The sequence below is a fragment of the Octodon degus genome, unplaced genomic scaffold, assembly GCF_000260255.1.
Source record: "Octodon degus isolate 3935 unplaced genomic scaffold, OctDeg1.0 scaffold00038, whole genome shotgun sequence".
In the NCBI taxonomy this organism is placed as follows: Eukaryota; Metazoa; Chordata; class Mammalia; order Rodentia; family Octodontidae; genus Octodon; species Octodon degus.
Genome location: NW_004524614.1, coordinates 13,674,976 through 13,695,157, shown reverse-complemented (window position 1 = coordinate 13,695,157; position 20,182 = coordinate 13,674,976). Strand labels below are relative to the sequence as shown.

The following is a 20,182-nucleotide window of genomic DNA, read 5'->3' as shown; positions in this document are numbered from 1 at the left end:
TGAAAGCCTCATGTCATTGGTAAAATGTTCTCATAGTAGAATAAGGAAAAAAATGTAAAAAAATTTGCAAGTTCATATTTGAATATACAATAATGTACTATATTAAAGATATCTATTTATACTCATTATTTTGCTCAATAAACATTAAGATAAACTGTTTAACAAATAATCTGACATTTCAAAATTAATTCTTATAAGACAGTGTCAGAAAAATATTCTCATAATAATTAATAATTATTATTATAGATTTTCCTTTTCATTACTAGTTACCCATCATGAAAAAAATTTTTATCTTTCCTTAAAATTCCTTAAATATGTGAAGTAATTTTAAAATTTACTTTGCAAACTCAATAACCAGTAATAAAGTATCTGAAATATTTAAACAAAGACATTATTTAAAATCACATACATATGAATCATAAAATTCAAAAGAATTTTTAAAATATAAAGCATGTTAAATTATTAATTCAAAAAAGAATAAATTTCTTAATTATACAATAATGTCCCTCAAGAACTTTTGCCACTATAATCATTTTGCTATGCTCTTGTTCATTCTTTTTAAATTTCTTTTATTTATTTAGTACGGAGTCTGAAAGGTTTCACTACATAGATAGGACTTGTAGTAACCCTATTTTCAGCCTCCCAAGCGCTGGGATTATAGGCTTGTGCCACCATGCCCAGTCTCAACTGCCCTCTCAGCAAACCCAGAGGATGGGGCCAGCATGGCACACTAGGTCCTTTGTCTGCCTAAGCAGGCACTTTAATATGCTGAGCTTGGGGGTGGGGTCAGCGCCCTGTGCCTCCCGTTGCCTTATGGCTTCTCCGCCATGCAAGGCTGGCGTATCTCTATGGAAGATGCTCACAACTGTATCCCTGAGCTGGACAGTGAGACAGCCATGTTTTCTCAAACACTGATACCTTTAGTTTGACTAATGCTAGATTAGGGGAGGAAGTTGCCTTGTACTGTGCCAAATATCTTCCTGATATCAAAGATCAGAAGGCTTACAAGGAAGGCAAGCTACAGAAGGCTTTAGAAGATGGCTTTTTGGCTATAGATGCCAAACTTATTACTGAGGAAGTCATTAAAGAGCTAGCCCAGATTGCAGGGAGACCCACAGAAGATGAGGATGAAAAAGATAAAGTAGCTAGTGAAGATGATGTGCGAGGAGGCTGCATTGCTGCATAAAGAGGCTACCATGACTATTGAAAAACTGCTGACACGCTACGGGCAGAACTGTCACAAGGGCCCTCCCCACAGCAAAAATGGAGCTGGGATAGGTGAGGAACCAGGGTCCCAGGGCCTCAATGGGGAGGCAGGACCTGAGGACCCATCTAGGGAAATTCCTTCACAGAAAAATGGCCCCACATCCAAGGCCCACACAGGCCTTTCCTCCAACTTGGAACGTGGGGCTGAGGCAGGCCAAATTGGTAAGCCTTGCACTCCCACTGGTGAGGCTGGGCCTTCCTGCTCATCAGCCTCCGACAAGCTGCCTCAAGTTGCTAAGTCCAAGTCCTTTGAGGACAGTAAGGAAGAGTCAGATGAAGCGGAGGAGGATGAGGAAGACAGTGAGGACTGTAGTGAGGAAGAGGATGGCTATAGCAGCAAGGAGGCAGAGAATGAGGAAGATGAGGATGACGCTGAGGAGGCGGAAGAGGATGATGTAGAAGAAATGATGGTGCCAGGGATGGAAGGCAAAGAGGAGCCTGGTTCTGACAGTGGCACAACAGCAGTGGTGATTCTCATACGAGGAGAGCAGTTGATTGTAGATAACGCAGGAGATTCTGGCTGTGTGGTATCTGAGACTGGCAAAGCTTTAGACATGTCCTATGACCATAAACCTGAGGATGAAATGGAGCTAGCATGCACCAAGAATACTGGCAGCAAGGTCACCATGGATGGACGAGTCAATGGGGGCCTCAACCTCTTCAGAGCTATTGGAGACCACTTCTACAAGAGGAACAAGAACCTGCAGCCTGAGGAACAGACAATTTTAGCCCTTTCTGACATCAAGGTGCTGACTCTCACTGATGACCATGAATTCATGGTCATTGCTTGTGATGGCATCTGGAATGTGATGAGAAGCCAGGAAGTTGTAGACTTTATTCAGTCAAAGATCACCCAGCGTGATGAAAATGGGGAGCTTTGGTTATTGTCATCCATTACGGAAGAGCTGCTGGATCAGTGCCTGACACCAGACACTTTGGGGGATGGCACAGGGTGTGACAACATGACCTGCATCATCATCTGTTTCAAGCCCCGAAGCACAGCAGAACTCTAGCCAGAGAGCGGCAAGCGGAAACTTGAGGAGGTGCTTCTGAGGAGGCTGAAGAGAATGGCAACAGCGACAAGAAAGCCAAGAGGGACTAGCAGTCATCCAAACGCCTATCCACATAGACTGTTTTCTGAGCCCTCCAGACCTAAGACTGAGTTTTGTCTTTTTCCTTTAGCCTTAGCAGCAGGTATCAGGTGTGCAGGGGGAGATGGGCGGCTTCTCTTGGCCTATTTCAAAGAGGGCTGTTCCTCCACACAGCAGCCCAGGAGCCTCTGATGACCCCCCCCCCCCCAGTTGCTTCCTTGCTCTTTTGGGCTCATCACAGGTTCTGTTCCTGTGTTCTATTGTGTTGGAGGAAAGACTGGCAGTTCTGGTTTTTAGCTCTGTGAACACTTTACTTAAAGACATTTTTTTTTAAATTGGCGGCTCCATGGCCCCAGCCGCTTGCACTTGCTCTCTGTTGTACACTTTCAATCAACACTTTTTCAGACTAAAGGCCAAAACCTAAAAAAAAAATGCTGAGCCATTTGGCCGGCCCAGAAATGCTGTTTCAAGAATAGTGTTGGTGGGAGGGATCAAGACATATTAAGAGGATTAAAGATCACATGATGGAATTTGTTCAGTAACAGGCTCAACGTCTTATACCCTGTCCCTAAGATAGTTTCATTATTTTCATAAATGAAGATTAATGGAATGATATTCAAATTTAATTGATGTAAATTTTATCAATTTTCCAAATTAATTTCAGGATAATTTTGCAAAAGTTTCAAAAGCAAAAACACCGTTCTCTTTTTGTTTGAAAGAACAGAAGTATCTTATCAGAAAATATAAATCTGAGAAATGTAGTAATAATAGTGAAATCACTGATGATTAAGGTAAATAGGTTCAATGTACTGTATAGTGCTTCAAAGATTAAAGATTAAAGTACATGAAAGTTTTGAAAAGACAATCTCAATCTCTAGGCAAGGCACAGGGAAGAAAACAGGTAAGAGGTTGATTTCTTTTAAAAGAAAATCTTAGAAGAAAAATTAAGACAAAAAATTTAAAAAACTGCATTGCAGTAAAGCACAGTAAGAGCAAAGCAAAACAAATAAGCAAATAACATCCCACAATGTTTTTGGAACACCTCACAAGAAAAAATAGTAATGAGTCACTGAAAGAAGAGGATAAGTAGGATTGTTTATGAATTAAATCTTTTTTGAAAGAGAATAAAAAATAGTAAAAAAAAAATCAGAAATGATACAAAATTTCACTAAACAAAATGATAGGAATTTGACAATGGCTATTATATTGCATATTGTTGTTTTCAAATTAGTTGTTCAAATTGCAATATATAAGCATGCAAAATTCGCTAAAAAAGAAAAAAATTTAAAGTTTCTTTCAACAGACCAGTAGAAATCAACACTACCATTATCAATGCTATCCTGTGTATATCCACATATGAATATATTTCCCTTCCTTATCTCATTTCCATCATCCCAGATGTTCCTTTTCTTTGAACATTTTCTTTCCCTTTTACAGTATCTACTGCACCTTTCAGGTTTTATTTACACTTTCAGGTTTTTACAGTAGGGAGACAATATGACATGTGCATCTGATTTATTTCATTTATGAGTACAGTCTCAAGTTGCATCCATTTTACTATAAAAGTCTCCAGTCTATCTTTCTTTATAGCTAAGTAATATTTCATTGCATACAAATGCTACATCTTTTTATCCATTTCTCAGTTGATGGGCATTTGGGTTGTTTCCAAGATTTAGCTTCAACAGATTTCACTGGTAGAAATATGAGTGTATGGGGCCGGCCAGACAGCTCAGTGGACTAAATTAGCATCTACCTAGGCAAGAACAGGGACCAGAGTTCAATCACTAGTGTGCCATGCTGGTCCGTCCCCAGGGCACACTGAGATGGAAGCTCAGAGTCAGTGTGGTGCTGAGAGTCTGTAATACCAGCACTTGGGAGGCTGAAAACAGGAGGATCACTATGAGTCTGATCTGTGTAGTGAGACCTGTACACCCTGTACTAACTACATTTAAAAAAAAAAAATGTATGAGTGTATACTTATATCACTGTGGTATGATGTTTTTTCAGTTTTTTTTTTTTTTTTGAAAAATACCCAGGAGGGGAATAGCTAGCATGATTGGGACCTCTAATCCTAGTGTCCTGAGCTATATCCACACTGATGTCCATAGTGGTTGTACTGTCTACATTCCTATCAATAGTCGAGAAGAGTTCCTTTTGCCCAATAGCCCCTCCAGCACTTGTTACTAGTTGACTTCTTGATGACAGACATTCTTTCTGGGGTGAGACAGAATCTCTGTGTTGTTTGAAAATGCATTTCTTGACTGACCAGTGATGGTTACCATTTTTTCATATATTTATTTGCCATCTGTATTTGTTCTTCTCAGATGTGTACATTCATCTTAGATGCTTAGTTTTGGATTGGGTCTTTGAATTTTGGGGGCCTAATTTTTGAATTATTTATATGTTCTAGATGGAAGTCCTTTGTCTAAGGGATAGTTGGCTAAATTTTTTTCCTAATTTTTGGGTTTTCTTTTTACTCTGTTGGAGATTTCTTTGACGTGCAAAAACTTTTCAATACAATGAGATCCCAGTTGTTAATTCTTTGAAGAATTTCCCATGCAGTTTGGTTTTTGTTCATGAACTCTCTGCCTACCCCTATATCTTCAAGATCTGAAATAACTGGCTCTCTACGTGCTGAAGACTAAAATTAGACCCATGTCTATCACTATGTACTAAAGTAAAAATGGATCAAAGATTTAAATATTAAAACAGAAATAGTAAATCCACTGAAGGAGAAACTTGGTAGAAAACATGAATTAAGTCTTGAATCAATAAAGTCTGTCCATACAATCTTTGGGATATTCATATCTGTAAGCCAAGAGAACAACCATACATTTTTGTATCATTCAAATGGAAGTGATAATAAAAACCTTGCACCTTGAGGAAGAAAATTATGCACAAAACATGAGAAGATAATTTGCATTGAGATGATCAGTTTCACTATGAAGATACTTGAAACACAGTTGTACACATATAGATTATGTATTTTTGTTTTGTTTTACTTTTTTTTGAGATACGGTCTCATTATGTAGACCAGGTTGACCTTGAATTGATGGCAATTGTGCCTCAACCTTACAAGTGTTGCAATTATAAGTGTATGCAACAACTCCTGACTGATTATATATATATAGATAGATAGATAGATAGATAGATTAGACATAGATATGGATTAAATATAGATCAGATGCAGATATACAGATTTAGATATACAGACACAGAGATGGCTACATATTTTGGAAAACAGCTGCAGCAAAATATGAAAGGAGCAATAATGACATTTCTGTAACAGCAGGACAAAGGATATTAAAATCAGAAACAAAATGGCCTTAACAAAAATAACAACAATCACCATCACCACCACAACAAAAACCCCCAAGATGATGGATACTAGCATAGACGAACTTTTCTTATGGAGTGTAATTTAATTATCAACTACAATCTAGCTGTCAGCATGAATTTAATTAGTTTATAGACTTGGTGTAGAATTCTGGCTTTAAAAAGACATTTAAAGATATTTATGGTGTACATTAAAAGTTACATAAATACTGAACAATCCAGGTAATATTAATGTGTTAAATTAGTAAATAAAATATCTAAAGCTGTGTTAATAAGCTATTTGTTTTCTTAAGCTAATTCTGTAATATATATTTTCTGTCATAGTAATTACAGAAATACCTTCTCAGTTATCATGCCAGCTAAAGACTAGACTGATACTAGCTTAAAAGTCTTTGGCTATCCTTTGCTAGAGGCTGCGCACATCCACATGTGTTGGGGCATCCTTACAATGTTCCCACAGTTTGAAACATTTCCTCAGTTTGCACTTCCTGTTTGTGCAAGGCCTCAAGGTCAGCAAAGGCAAAAGACTGGGCCCTCCTATAACATGTCTGAATCTATAGATACAGTACCTCATTCACACATCTTCTAATTAAGATGTTAAAGAAGGTTATTTTTTTTTCTAAATTGGCACTGTCAATTTAATGCCAATGAACCCTTTGACAAATACCATGAATACAGAACTTTCACTACCAAACTAGTTCAATCAGGTAAAAAAATGATAAGCCTATGAATGAAGTTTTTCCATGGTGTTTCCAAGCAGCTCAAATAGCTCACTGCTCTAGGAATGAAACTCTAGCAGGAAATACAACTATAGTCTACCTCTTTCTCCAGTGACTTCTAGTTGCTAGTTTTGGTAGCTATTAGGAGTTTCTTGCCTCCTATTTTCCAGGCTATCAACCATTTATAGAGTGGCCAGCAACGGGACAAGTTAAATCACTATTAATACATTCCTGGTGGTTTGTACCACCAGTGGCATCTTATGGGACTGTCATGCAAGTACCACTAGTGGTTCAAGTGGCCCAGCAGCAAGACATAGAAATTACAGCTCTGTTTGACTGTTCATTAAACTTGCCGTTCATAGTTTTCCCCAAATTAATATATTATGGATTGTTGTTACTCTTTGATGATGTTCCAGAGAACTGAAAAAAGTTGATCCAGTATCATGGCTAGGTTCTAACTGCTTTGTGTTCTGGAGGTCTTTATTTCACTTTCTATTATAAATCTTGTCTCCAAATTATATTTGAAAATCAAATTTTAATGTTGCTTCAACTTTTACATTTTGAATAAATTATCAACAAGCTATTGTAAAATATTCATGTATACACACTTTTCTCTTGCACTAGCTTGGATGTTTTTCTTTCTCAATAAAAACTAACTCAAAACTTAAGTGCTTCATACATTTTGCTATTTAATTAAAGCCACCACCAACACTAATAAAAATCTTAACATATCTACTCATAACGTTTTCAAAATTGCAGAAAACATTACAGAACCAAACATATTATAACTATAATTAAATTACATAAGCTAGTAAGTTGACTACTATATAATGGTTCAGATTTCAGCCTTTCAAATTAAGACTGAAGTTCACTTAAGAATCATTTATGTCAGGGAGAGAACTCAGAGGCTTAAGTAACTTCCTGGGAAGCATAAGATCATGAATTCAATTCCTGGTACTGAAAAAAAATAAGAATCATTTTTACCTTCCTTAGGATACATCATTTATCTTTCTTCAGATTTATTCCTTTATATGGAAAGTACATTATTGATAATAATCAAACATAATATATGAATAGTGTATAACATAATCAAAACAAATTTTGTGCTTTCAGCTCTCATAGTTTTATTATCACCATTTCATAAAAAAATCAGAAAACAGCACATAAGCACCCCATCAGTTATTCTCTTCTGTTTATTTATAATACAGTCTCTCTTCCATTGATCATGCTTCTTTACAAATTTCTTCTCAACACCTACCCTTAACATGCTCAGCCCTCCAGGTCTTTTAGACTTTCTCCTTTTTATCCTGTAGGTAGGCAGAATAGAACAATGGTACTGTAACCAAATTAATAAAAATTCCAATTATGGTTTAACTCATTAGTTTTCCACACCTCCAACAAATAAGCTACTCTGAGAGTTACAGGGAATAGAAGAAAACAGTTTTAAGTATGTTATAAGAGTCATAAAACTTAAGTCATCATTTGTAATTTTCTGCTTTAAGCTTCACCCCCCCCCAAAAAAAAAAAACTGAGAAAATCACTTTAGCTATCTTAAAATCAACATATCAAAATGGAAGTCTTCATCATTCTCTTCTATCTTTACCTACCGCCATTCCTGTCTGCTTTATTAAGTGGTCCTTTAACTACGTCAGTATTTCAGACCCAGGGAACAGCTTGAAAGTTCATATTTCTTTATCTATTACCATATCATGTCCATTTTACCTCCAAAGTACACTTCTAATTTACCATAATGGTTGATACATTGTGTCAACTTGAGAAGTCCTGTAATTTAACTAAATGACTCAGAAGGAGTCAGGGTCCTCAGTTAGTAAACATCCTTAACCTGTGCAAGAGGAGGACATGGAGATGGTGTGAGTGTTACACCTGCCCTAGGGGAAGTAGCCTGTATACAATATAAGAGAGAAAAAGAGGATTGCTCCCCTCACCCAACCCATTTTGCTTGTGCTGCTTTTGCTATCTTCTGTGCCCTGAACTGTGGTCCCTGTGACAAGCTACCTGCTGCCTTGGAGCCAGCTGCTTACAGAATGAAACTTCCACAAACTATAAGCTACATGAAGTTTCCTTCCTTAATCTGGGGTGTCTAGTACTTTGCCTCACCAACAAAAGAAAAGGCATTACTTTCCTATTTATTTATTTGGATTGAACAAAGTAGTTTCCATGCTAGGCAAGTGTTCTGCCACTGAGCTATCTCAGTTTTTTTTATTTTTTACTTTCATTTCAGGTAGTGTGGCAGATTGACAACTCATAGTCAACTTGTAACACCCAGTTAAACTGGACCAGTGTGGTGCTGCGTGTGGCAGGCCCACCTGAGGATTACTGCTGGTAGCATAAGAAGCAGAACTGGAGAGGAATAAGTTTTAGAAGCTGCAGGGAGTTAGTGGTTTTCCTGGAGAAGTTTGTCACACTGACTTTCCTGATGAACTTGGCTATTCTCATTGTCAAAGGAGCTCTGGGCCTTACTTTGCACATTGCTTCCTGATTCCAGTACAGATTCTTCAGCCTGCTAACATAGATCCTTTATCTCACTGGACAAGCTTTGTAGCTTCTACCTCTGACCTTTGAGACTTCCCAGTGCAGATCCATTAAACAAGCCTGCCTGAGACATTGTTGTGGGCTCTTCACCTCTATTTGGATGCATGGGGTGCATTTTTATGGGCTCTACATCTTTAGCTGGACTCCTGCAGGACATAACCACTGGGTCCAGTTCCTCAGCTTGGTCTTTAGTGTATGGACAGATTTCCTAAAGTCTTTTTGCATATGACTCTTTGGGTGACTATTACAAAATAATTCTATACATCATATGTACTGCATTGTAAACCCTTGTAAATCCCTGACCACAATAGCTAGGGTCTCTGAAGTTGACCAGACTATCCTTGAACTTATTAACAATCTTATTCCCTCAGGCTTTTTCACTGCCTCTATACTTCTAAGCAATAGCATCTCTTACTCTGAAAGCAACAATTTCTTAATGGTTTAATCTGGAACCCCTTCCAATATATTCCCCAAAGCATATTTAGAATATATTTTTTAAATTATAAACCTGGTTATCACCTTTATAGCAGGCAGTATAACACACACCTTAAAAAAGATGTCCACATCCTAATCTCCATAACCTGAAAATTTCTGTTTCACATGGCAAGAGGGACATTAAATGTATAAGCCATGAGGAGAATTATCTTGAAATATCCAGGTGGGCTGCATATAACCCTAGGAGTTCTTGGAAATGGAAGGTCTTTTCTAGCTGAAGTTGTGACAACAGAATGTTCTAGGAAATGCACATTCTTGGTACATGGAAGGAGTTAATGAGTCAAGGAATATGGGTGGTTTTTTAAAGATGGAAAAAGAAAGCAAAGTGACCATACCCTGAGAGCTCCTGAAAGAAATGTAAATGAAACAATACCAGAATTTTAGTCCACTGAAACCCATGTTGGGCTTCTGATCAGGCTTGCAAGATAATAATGTGTTGTTTTAAGTCTATGCTAACTTCTTCTGATAGCAATATAAATAAACACAATAGTCTACTTAAGACTAAAGCTTTAACATAGTTTTTACATGCCTTACATGACTTAACTCCTACCTATATAAACTCATGTAATGCTTCCCTTTAGCTTTATTATTATATTTAACCAACATATGTTCTAGAAATATGCCAGCCAATTTGTCAGAACACGCAGTTCATTTTTCAGTAATATCCCTATTATTTTCCCCAACTAATTCAACTCATACTTCACTTTCAGCAGAAATGTCATAACCAAAGAGGCATTTCCATTTTCTAAACCAAATTAGGTTTTGTCTTTTATACTTTTTCATAATGCAGATATTCCTCGCTTAATCAGCTATTTAAGAGTTGTTTAATACCAATGCGTATTGTGTGGATTTAAAACCTGCCACTCAGATTTATTTCTTTTGTGGGGGGTATAGCTTTGTATATTCTTTGTGAAGCTTCCATGTATTTTTTCTTGTATAGTACACATTTTACAGTATGGTAATTTCTGCTGACTGCACTATACACACAGTACTCTAATTTTACCTTCTTTTGTACATTACAGCATTAAATATGCCCAGCATTGCATGTCAAAGTTATGCAAACAAAAGCAAAGTCATCAAGTTGGAGTTCCCTGTAACCATTTCTTGGTTCTGAATATTATAATGTACATACCGCCTACAATTCCTCATTTATTGGTCAATTCTTCATTTTTTCAATTCAATTAATGACTAATCACAAGAATTTAACTTGGCTGTTAAACAAAAACGTCTATAATCTGAAGATGTGTTCCTTAAGATGCAATTTTATTTGCAATTATATATTTAAATTAGTGGTTTCTAAAACTCCCTTGCTAATATGTTAGCTTCATAGAGATAGTCTTCTCACTATTATGTAAAATCAATAACTAGCACATAATAGGAAATTAACTTGTTCAGAAAACATACGACAAAGGAATTCAAAAGTTAATAAAAAATTTAAGAAATTATTTCAGTTTTACCGATGTGAAAAACAGACATTTATAGTTTTTTGGGGTTTTTTTCAGGAACAGGGGATTGAATTCAGGCACTTGCACTTACCAGGCAAGCACTTATTCTATTGAGCTAACTCCCCAGCCCCTGTTTATAGTATTTTAAAAGATTGACTTTTTTAAAAAAAAATGCTAGGAATAGGTGGACAGGGTTTTCACATTTAACTGCCTAACAAACATTACATGGTTAACATAATTACTCAGTAAGCATTCAAGAAAATTATATTAGTACTAATATATAAAAGTATTTATTTATTATGATATATTCATAGAATGATTACTATGTAAATATTTTTTGTAAAATCAAGAGAAAATTAACCTATCTGTAATAACGAATACTAGAACATTAAATAAATGTAATAAATAAATATTGTTAATTATGTTTCTAATTATGCAATAACTAAAATTTGAGGTATATATTTATATTTAAACTATTGGTATATTCCTATTTCCTTAGGGCAGAATTCTACAAGAAAAATTACTACATGAAAAATCATGAAAATTTATATGCCATATAAAGTGTCCTTTTTTTTTTTTTTGGCAGAACCGGGGATTGAACTCAGATGCTTGTGTTTGCCAGTCAAGCGCTTATCCTACTGAGCCATCTCCCTGGCCATAAAGTGTCCATATTTAGCTTCTCATTCTTCCAAATTCTATCCAACTTGGCAAATTATGATATATTTCTTTGTGTATACATTTACTTGATTATCAGTCTACTTGTCCTGTATTTTGCCTTTCTTAGGTTCATTATCTATTTGGTTTTCTTCTATATTTTCCATGACTGTTATGTATTTTAACTCATATGTTAGAGTCTTTATTCATTAAGACTATTCACCTCACAAAAGTAGAACTTTTTTTTTTTTTTTTTTTTTGGGGGGGGGGGGAACCAGGGATTGAATTTAGGCCTTTGCGCTTGCCAGGGAAGCGCTTATTCCACTGCGCCATTTCCCTGGCCCCTTAGAACATTTTTTCTATCTGCATTTGTTTTTTTATTTTGTCAATATTTTCAAACATATAGATGTATATAAAATTTATGAATCACATTTTACTTCATAGTTTTTAGTTTCTACTGACATGTTTTAAAACAATATTTCCATTAATGTGCATTGATTTTTAATTTTCATTAAATATGCCCAGCTTTTTATATCTAAGATAATAAAAACAATTTATGTAACACATGAGATAAAATACAGATTATTTCTTAGCCAGACATCATGGGATGTATCTGTAATCTCAGCATTCTGGGAGTCTGTGGCAGGAAGATTACAAATTCAAACAAAATCTGGGCAATTTAATGACTCAGCAAGATCCTCTCTCTTAATAATAAGAGGGCCTGGAGGTAGTAGTTCAGTGCAAAGGCCATGAGTTTAATCACTAGCGTGTCAAAATATATTATCTATTATATGTAATACATTTGTGTTACATATATGTAAACACATACAGATAAATTGATACATACTCTTTTTCCAAATAGTTTTGCTACCTGGTAACTTTTGCCAACTGATACTTCTTGACACTTTCTCTTCTATTTGATTAAGAGAGATATTTATGATGCATGGAATGCTCACATGTTAACTGACACACAGAATGTTCCACCCATTTGCAGACATTTTATGCAATGTATATTTTTATACAGTATATCTTATCTAATTTTATTCATTTCCCTGATCATAAGTTAGAGGAAAACTAATAATGATATTTATTCCTAAATTTATCTAAATGTCAACTTTCTTCTGATTAAATTAACAAAGGTTCTACAACTTGTATGATAAAATGGCAAAAACTCTTTTCATTCTTATCATACTTATTAATTAAATATATTTTCAGACTATTAATTAAATCTATTTTCCAAAAATAATTTACATACATAGTTCTCTCACTAATTTACTCATTTGCTGAACATTTTGCTATACTTACTTTCGAACACTGAGCAATGCACTAGAGATATGGTGACATAAGATAGGTTCTATTCAATGCAATACTAAAATTCTAGCTAAAGGTATAAGCAAGAAAAAGCAAATACATGCAAAGTGGATAGACTGAAGTTGTCTATTGAGATACATGGAAATATATATATATTTCACTAAGAACTGTACTGGGGAAAAAATACATAGCAACAATAATAGAATTTAGTAAAATTGTAAGACACAAACCCAACATACAAAATCAGAATCAATTCTATACACCAACAGCAAAGTATCAAAAAAGAAATCAAGAAAACAATCCTATTTATTTAGCTATAAAAAATAAAATATGTATGTGAGAAAGCAAATGTACACAGAAATTATACTATGCAGGTTCTTTGAAAAGTTAAAAATAGAACCTTTTTCAACCTTTCATTTATTTATTTAGTTACTTATTTATTTGGTTCATGGTCTTACTATACAGCTCAAACTCATAGTGATCCTCCTGTCTTAACCTTCTCAAGCACTGGGATTACAGGCATGTACCACAATGCACAATTTCAGGACTGGAATGGGGAGCCTATGGCTCCAGTACCAGGGATCAAACCTGGGTCCTTTGTACTTACCAGGCTGGCGCTGAGACTGCCAAGCTATCTCCCCAGCCCAAAAATACAACTACTGTAAAATATAGCAATTTTACTTTTGACTATATATTCAAACTCACAGGGAAAAAAAAGCTGTAGGCCAAGGAGCTATCCACATCTGTATTTTTATTTTAACATTACTTACATTAGCTAAGATATGGCACCAACCCAAGTGCTGAACTGATGAAGAAATAAAGAAAATATTTTTAGTCATGAAAACTAACAAATTCTTGTTATTTGCAACAATATGGACAAACTAGGAAGACACGAAGTTAAATAAAATAAGCCAGACAGAGGAAGACACCATCACGTACCTTACTTATATGTGGAATCTAAAAAACTTAGACTCACACAAACAGATATAAAGGGTTATCAGGGTCTGAAAAATGTTAGTAAAAGGGTACAAAATTCCAGTTGAGTACGGTCTAGGAAAATATTTTGCCATACAGTATCTAAAGTAAAAAATCTATGGTATGCTTGAAAATAAGCAGTGAAAACAATTTTAAGTGTCCTAACTCTTCAAAGTAGCAACGAGTGTGTGAGGTGATAGACATACTAATTGGTGACTTGATTTAATCATTTCACAAGGAATATAAATCTCAAAAACTCATACTGAAAATCATAAATACATATAATAAAAAATTTAAAAGTAGCCATTACTATTACTCTTAAAGCACAAATTCTAATAAGCAAATTTATATAAGTGAAAGAAAAGAAGAAAGGAAAAACTGCTATTATAATTTTCTTCCCTATAGGTTATAGCCAAGTAAGAAATTTTAGGCAAAATGCCACTAAAAGAATGTCTAAGGCTGGGCTGAGCAGATAGGCCAGTGGTCTACCTAAATGCAAGGACCCAGGTTTGGTCTCTGGCAGCACATGCTGTGCTGGCCCCATAAAACCGGGCATTGTGGAGCATGCCTATAATACCAGAGCTGGGGAGGCTAAGATAGGAGGATCACTATAAATCTGAGCTGCATAATAAGACACGGCAAATAAATAAATAAATATTTTAAAAATTGAAAAAATAATATCTAAGGTTATACTTTCAGGAATCATTTCTATAGTGAGTTACTAAAAGAAATGTCTACATGAAAGTATTGAACTAATATTTGGAATATAAATATTATAAGTTCATGATGTGAAAATCCACCATTTGTTTGTCAACTGCTGTAATCCATGCTATTCTCACATTGGTACAACTCATGGAAATAAGATTTAGGAGAAAATGGGTTGAAGAAAAGGAAGAGGAATAGGAAAAAATAGGAATCAAGATATATACAGGCACAAATTCCCTATGATTAATGTGATCAGTATGTACACTTAAATAGCACTAATGAACTGATAAACAAAAATTACTTCTTTTGTTTTATTTCAAAAACATTACAAGAAGAAAAAAGAAGAAAAAGTAACACTGAGGGAGCTGACAGAACAAAAATTAAAAGACCCCTGAGAATCCATTTTAATTTTTTATTTCAAATGAAACTAGAGAATAAAAGCTAAGAATTAACTTTAAAACATATATTGGACCTGAAGAAGTAACTAAGGAAAGAGTGTCTGCCTACCAAGTGTAAGATCCTTTGTTTGATCTCTAGCATCACACACACAAGATACATCCTCAATTTTTATCAATAACCAGTGCTAATATTTCATCTTATGTACTTATAACAAAAATACAATTATACTTTAATGAAAGAAATGGACTCCAGATCCATGAACATTCTCTGTATGGATGCTCTATTACTGGGGAGGAAAAACAACAAAACACCTCTTCAAATCAATATAAGGTGATAACTTTCTGAGGTTGAACAAAATCAGATCAATGCTAAAGACCAAGATATTTTATTTGTAATTCCTGCGAAACACATCATAGTAACTGTGTTTCTACTATACTCTACTTTTTGTTTTGTGGAGAACATGTTATCTGTGTAGTACTCTCTTTAAAAATAAAAAATAAAAAAAGAAAATCGGGTTGTTATTCTTTCCTGTTTGAAAGCAGAGTTCATAAATATTTTAAAAGTACAATATATAATATAATTTATCTTTTTATTTTAGGGAAAGGTCTACAGGGAGTTTAGGGTCTCACTATTAGATCAGACTTATAGTGATATGCCTGCTTACAGCCTTCCAAGAGCTGGGATTACAGGTGTGTGCCACCATGCCCAGTCTCAATTGCCATCACAGCATGACTCAGGGACGGGGCCAGCACAGCTGGCCTGGGGATCGAACCCCTGGCCCCTGTGCCTGCTTGCAGGTGCTTTAATCCACTGAGATATTTGGCTGGCCCTAATTTATCTTTAAAAAGTGGAATCATATTGGTTTCTTACCCTGTAGAAACAACTATACGCTTACTATATTCTAATTCTAACATTATCACAAAATCTCACAATAAGACTGCGGTACAGCATAAAATAGCAGTTCTGATTCACTTCTATATTGCCAATAAAGAGAATAACAGCAAATTTTCCATTTCAGACTTAAAGCAATTCAGTGTTTAAAACTGTATCCCTGTCTCAGTTACTTTTTTTGTGTCTGGGACAATATATTTGACCATTTACAAATTCAGGAGGGATTTATTTTGGCTTGCATTTCAGCCCACAGTAGGCTGGCTCAAAGACAGGATAGCATGGCACAGCAAAGGAATAGCTACTCATCTCACAGAAGCCAAGAAGCAGAGAAATAAGGGAAGAACCAGGAAGAACAATATTACCTTCCCAGGGCCAGCCCCAGTGACCTACCTTTTGCAACCAGCACCCCCTCCTAACAGCAAGTCAGCTATATTGCCCCGATAATCCAATAACCTTTCAAAAGCCCTTCCAATGAGCATATAAGGCTCATGTGGGAGATCTAGGTAGAAACAAATGAAAGTCCCTAAGGCCATGGTCCAAGTAAGCTAAACCTGGTATCATGACAAGGCTTTCTTGATAAAACAGGTTGACAATATGGCGCAAGGTCCTTAAGCCAGGGCAACTACTCTAGAACACACTTCAGTAACTGAAAGTAAGTACTTTGTATATAGAGTCAAATTCCACACATTTGACCCCTCTCGGTTTAATATAGTTCATAACTATGTTTGTTTGGCCAGCAATAAAACTGAAACAAAAAGGACATTTTATTTCATTTCATTATACTGTTCAAAGTTTGCTTGATTATAAAAAGTAGTTATGCATTCATCAAGTTGTAACAAAAAATACTTAGCTAGCTTGATTTGTTCCAAAAGATGGCCTTCTATAACATTAACAAATTATGGAATATATTAAAATATGGCTTCATCTTAAACTCAAAGTCCTCTTCCAGGCAAGCACTTATTCTACTGGGCTATCTCCCTGGCCCCAGAGTCCTCTTCCAAACTAATTGCAATTATTGGCAGCATTTGATTCCTTTCAGTCTTGGACTCAAGTCCCCAACTTTCTTGCTGGGTGTCAGTTGGAGAATGGTCCTATCTCCTACAAGCTCCTATGAAGTCATTACTCCCATCTTTCTTACACTTCAAATCTCTCTGACTTCCAGAGAGATCTATTACTAGTGGAGAAAATTCTACTTTCACAGAAGTCAGATGACTAAGCCAGGTTGGCCTACATACTCATTGTTCCTTAAAAGTATGTGGCATATAACATAATCAACTGCAAAACTAACAATCCATCATATTCATCATCTCCAGGAATTTTGCATGGAGGCTATCACACATTTCTGCATATCATAATTCTTTGTTCTGCAGCTATTAATCTCTTGCTAATCTACCCTACCTAGATACATTATCATTTTGTCTATTGTATATTTCAACTCTAAAACTTGAAATGTGGGGCATTAAGAGGGCACCCTGGCAAGTAGCAGACAAGAGCCTCTGTGAGAGTTGTCATCCATATGCTGGAATATAGCAACATGAGGAGGACAAGTAGCTGAGAGGTGAGTCCCCTGTACCCGGAAAGGATCTGAAGCATGAATTAAAGACCACAGAGTGAAGAGAGAAACTTCAATGAAGAAGACAGAGGCAGCTGGTACTGCCTTCTGCCTGAGACAGAGTGCACTACATGATGAGAGTAGCTCAAACCTATGGATGCATGGTAGCTGCTGGTGACTCCAACGGGCTACACAGAGAAATGCAACAGTGGAGGGAAGCAGTGGATGTGAAGAAAGTGAGTGATGAAAGTTTAGTCCCACATGAGAGAGTACTTGCTGGGAGCCATCTTGGAGAGGGACCAGCTGAGCTCAGAATTGAGATCAGGGTCCGGTTCCATTTAGGGGCTCCCAGCTAGGCTCAGGCTCATGAAAGGTACACTGACAGCAGCTGGCAGAATGGGAATGGTCTACTCCACCAGAAGGTACAGGTTCAGTGAGTCTATCCACTAACCCACCAAAACTGTACTGCTGGCCTTCTAGGATAAAGCAGCAAGGCTCAGACTCTGTCTTCACACACTGTCTACCACCAAGAACAGAGACATACCTACAAGTGGAGTTTTTTCTTTTTTTATCCTTGCTCTCTCATGTCTTTTGCTGTGGTGATTTTGTTTTTGTTACTCTCCTTCATCATTTGATCTTGTTTTTGTAAGTTTTTATAATGTTGTGAACATAATTTCTAGCTTCCCTGTGGTTATGGTTCTGTTTTTTCTTCTTTCTTTCCTTCCTGTCTTCTGCAACAGTTTGCCACAATCAATGTGATCCCCCTTTGTCCTCCAGTCTTATTTCTAGTCTCTTCCTTTTCTCCCACTCCTATATTTTCTCCATAACCCCTTTTAAATTTTAACCCGAGGGCAAAATTCATATAATAAGGACTTATATATCACATATATCTTTTTGTTTTGTTTTAGATTTTGTTATATATTCACACATCTAGTCCATACAGTTAAAGGTGGCAAGTTAATCATTCAGTTTGTCATTTTCTAGGCTATGTTTAATGCTATTGTCATTACTGATGGTACTGTTATAGCCAAAAGTGACATAACTGTCCAACACAGATGTTCTTCCTGGTATTCCAAGACTTAGATAGACTAAAGGTCAATGAAAATATTGTGGCACAGAGCCAAAATACCAGGTGCTGGACAAACAATAACTTTTCATCCTCAACAAATTGAAGAAATAGGATCTTAAAACAGACTCAAAACCCCCAAACCAGCTATAGCTGAAAAATATCTTGGAGAAGTAGTCATTTCCTAATGGCTCTAGCAACAAAGCAACCAACCACAGGTAATTTATAAGCATTGGCCCAGGAATTAACCTAAATAATAAAAGAAGTTGATAAGATACTTAAACAAGATGCACCCCCAGACATCCAGTCCACCAACACAATGAAAAGCCAATCTATAATGTGAGGAAAAATTCTGGCCAGCTTTTCTTCAGACAAAGTACTACTATCGGAACAAATAAAGAATTTTAAAAAATCAGACCTCCCAAATTAAAGACCCAACACAACAAAGGGCATCTAGGATGAATATACACTTCTCAAATGAAGAAACATGACCAGCAAATAAATATATAGAGAAAGTTCAATGTCACTGGTCATTCAAGAGATGAAACAACACTTAAGATTCTATCTCAACTCAGAAAGAATAGCTATTATCAAGAAATTAACAAATAACAAATGCCGCAGAGGATGTGAAGAAAAAGTAATCCTTCTCCATTGTTGGTGGGAGCACAGCCTAGTGCAATCACTGTGGAAATCAGTGTGGAGATTCCTTAAACTCGGATGAGAGTTCTTGTTTGACCCAGCCTTTCCCCTTCTAAGTATCTTCCCAGAAAAATTAAAAACATTGTAGCACAGTGATATACGTGCACCCATGTTTATAACAGTACAATTTATAATAGCTACCTCTTGGAAACAACCCAAATGCCCATCAGTTGAAGAATAGATTAAAAAAGATGTTTTCTTTTAACACAATAGAGTACTACTAAGCCAAAAAAGGATAAACTGGACTTTTATAGGTAAATGGATGCTACTCGAGACCATATTCATAAGTGAAATAAACCTGATGCACATGTCTAAACATCATATTTGCTCTTTAGCTTGAAAAGCTGAAAGAATAAAAAAGATCCAAAATGTATGGGGCTGGGGAGATAGCTAGGCAGTCTAAACACTTGCTTGGCAAGTGCAAGGACCCGGGTTCGATCCCTGGTACCCCACGCCCATCCCCACAATCGTGGGCATGCAGCGCTGGCCACCCAAACTGGCATGGTGGTGCATGCCTGTAATCCCACCATTGCGGAGGCTAAAACAGGGTGATCATTAAGAGTTCAAGAATGTAGTGAGATCCTGTACCAAATAAATAAATAATTTTTTAAAAATTAAAAAAAAGCCTTGTGCACCTGTGGGTGAATGACTCCTATAGCGTACTGTGTTACTAAGCCATGATGCTTGGCAGGTTAGGTATAATAAATACATTTTTGATATGTGATATTTTCAATTTATTACAGATTTATTGGCAGGTAACCCCATCGTAAGTTAAAGTGCACATATACTCTGAATATACCATTTTATTGCCTAAATGGATTCTTTTGTTTCTAATAAAAGTCACCCAAAATTATAATCACTGTTCTTTATAAACAATTTTTCTCATTGTTAAAAAAAATTTAAAAAAAGAAATGTACAATAGATATTGTAAGTTGGGAAGAAGTTTCAAGAGATAAGCGAAACTGGGATGGGATTATGGAGAAAAGAAGGTTCTCTCCATAACACCATCCCAGTTTCTCCAGATA

General features: G+C 36.0%; 1 protein-coding gene and 1 pseudogene across 9 annotated transcripts in view; one reads left to right on the top strand and one right to left on the bottom strand.

The window, feature by feature from the left end:
* The window catches only part of Nbea (neurobeachin), a 760,086-nt gene that overhangs the window by 456,561 nt on the left and 283,343 nt on the right, over nucleotides 1-20,182 (bottom strand). The gene's annotated exons all lie outside the window — the stretch shown is intronic.
* On the top strand, nucleotides 11-2,368 carry LOC105742142 (annotated as a pseudogene). Its single transcript, XR_001117089.1, has 2 exons — nucleotides 11-19; nucleotides 774-2,368. The product of XR_001117089.1 is annotated as a protein phosphatase 1G pseudogene (transcript).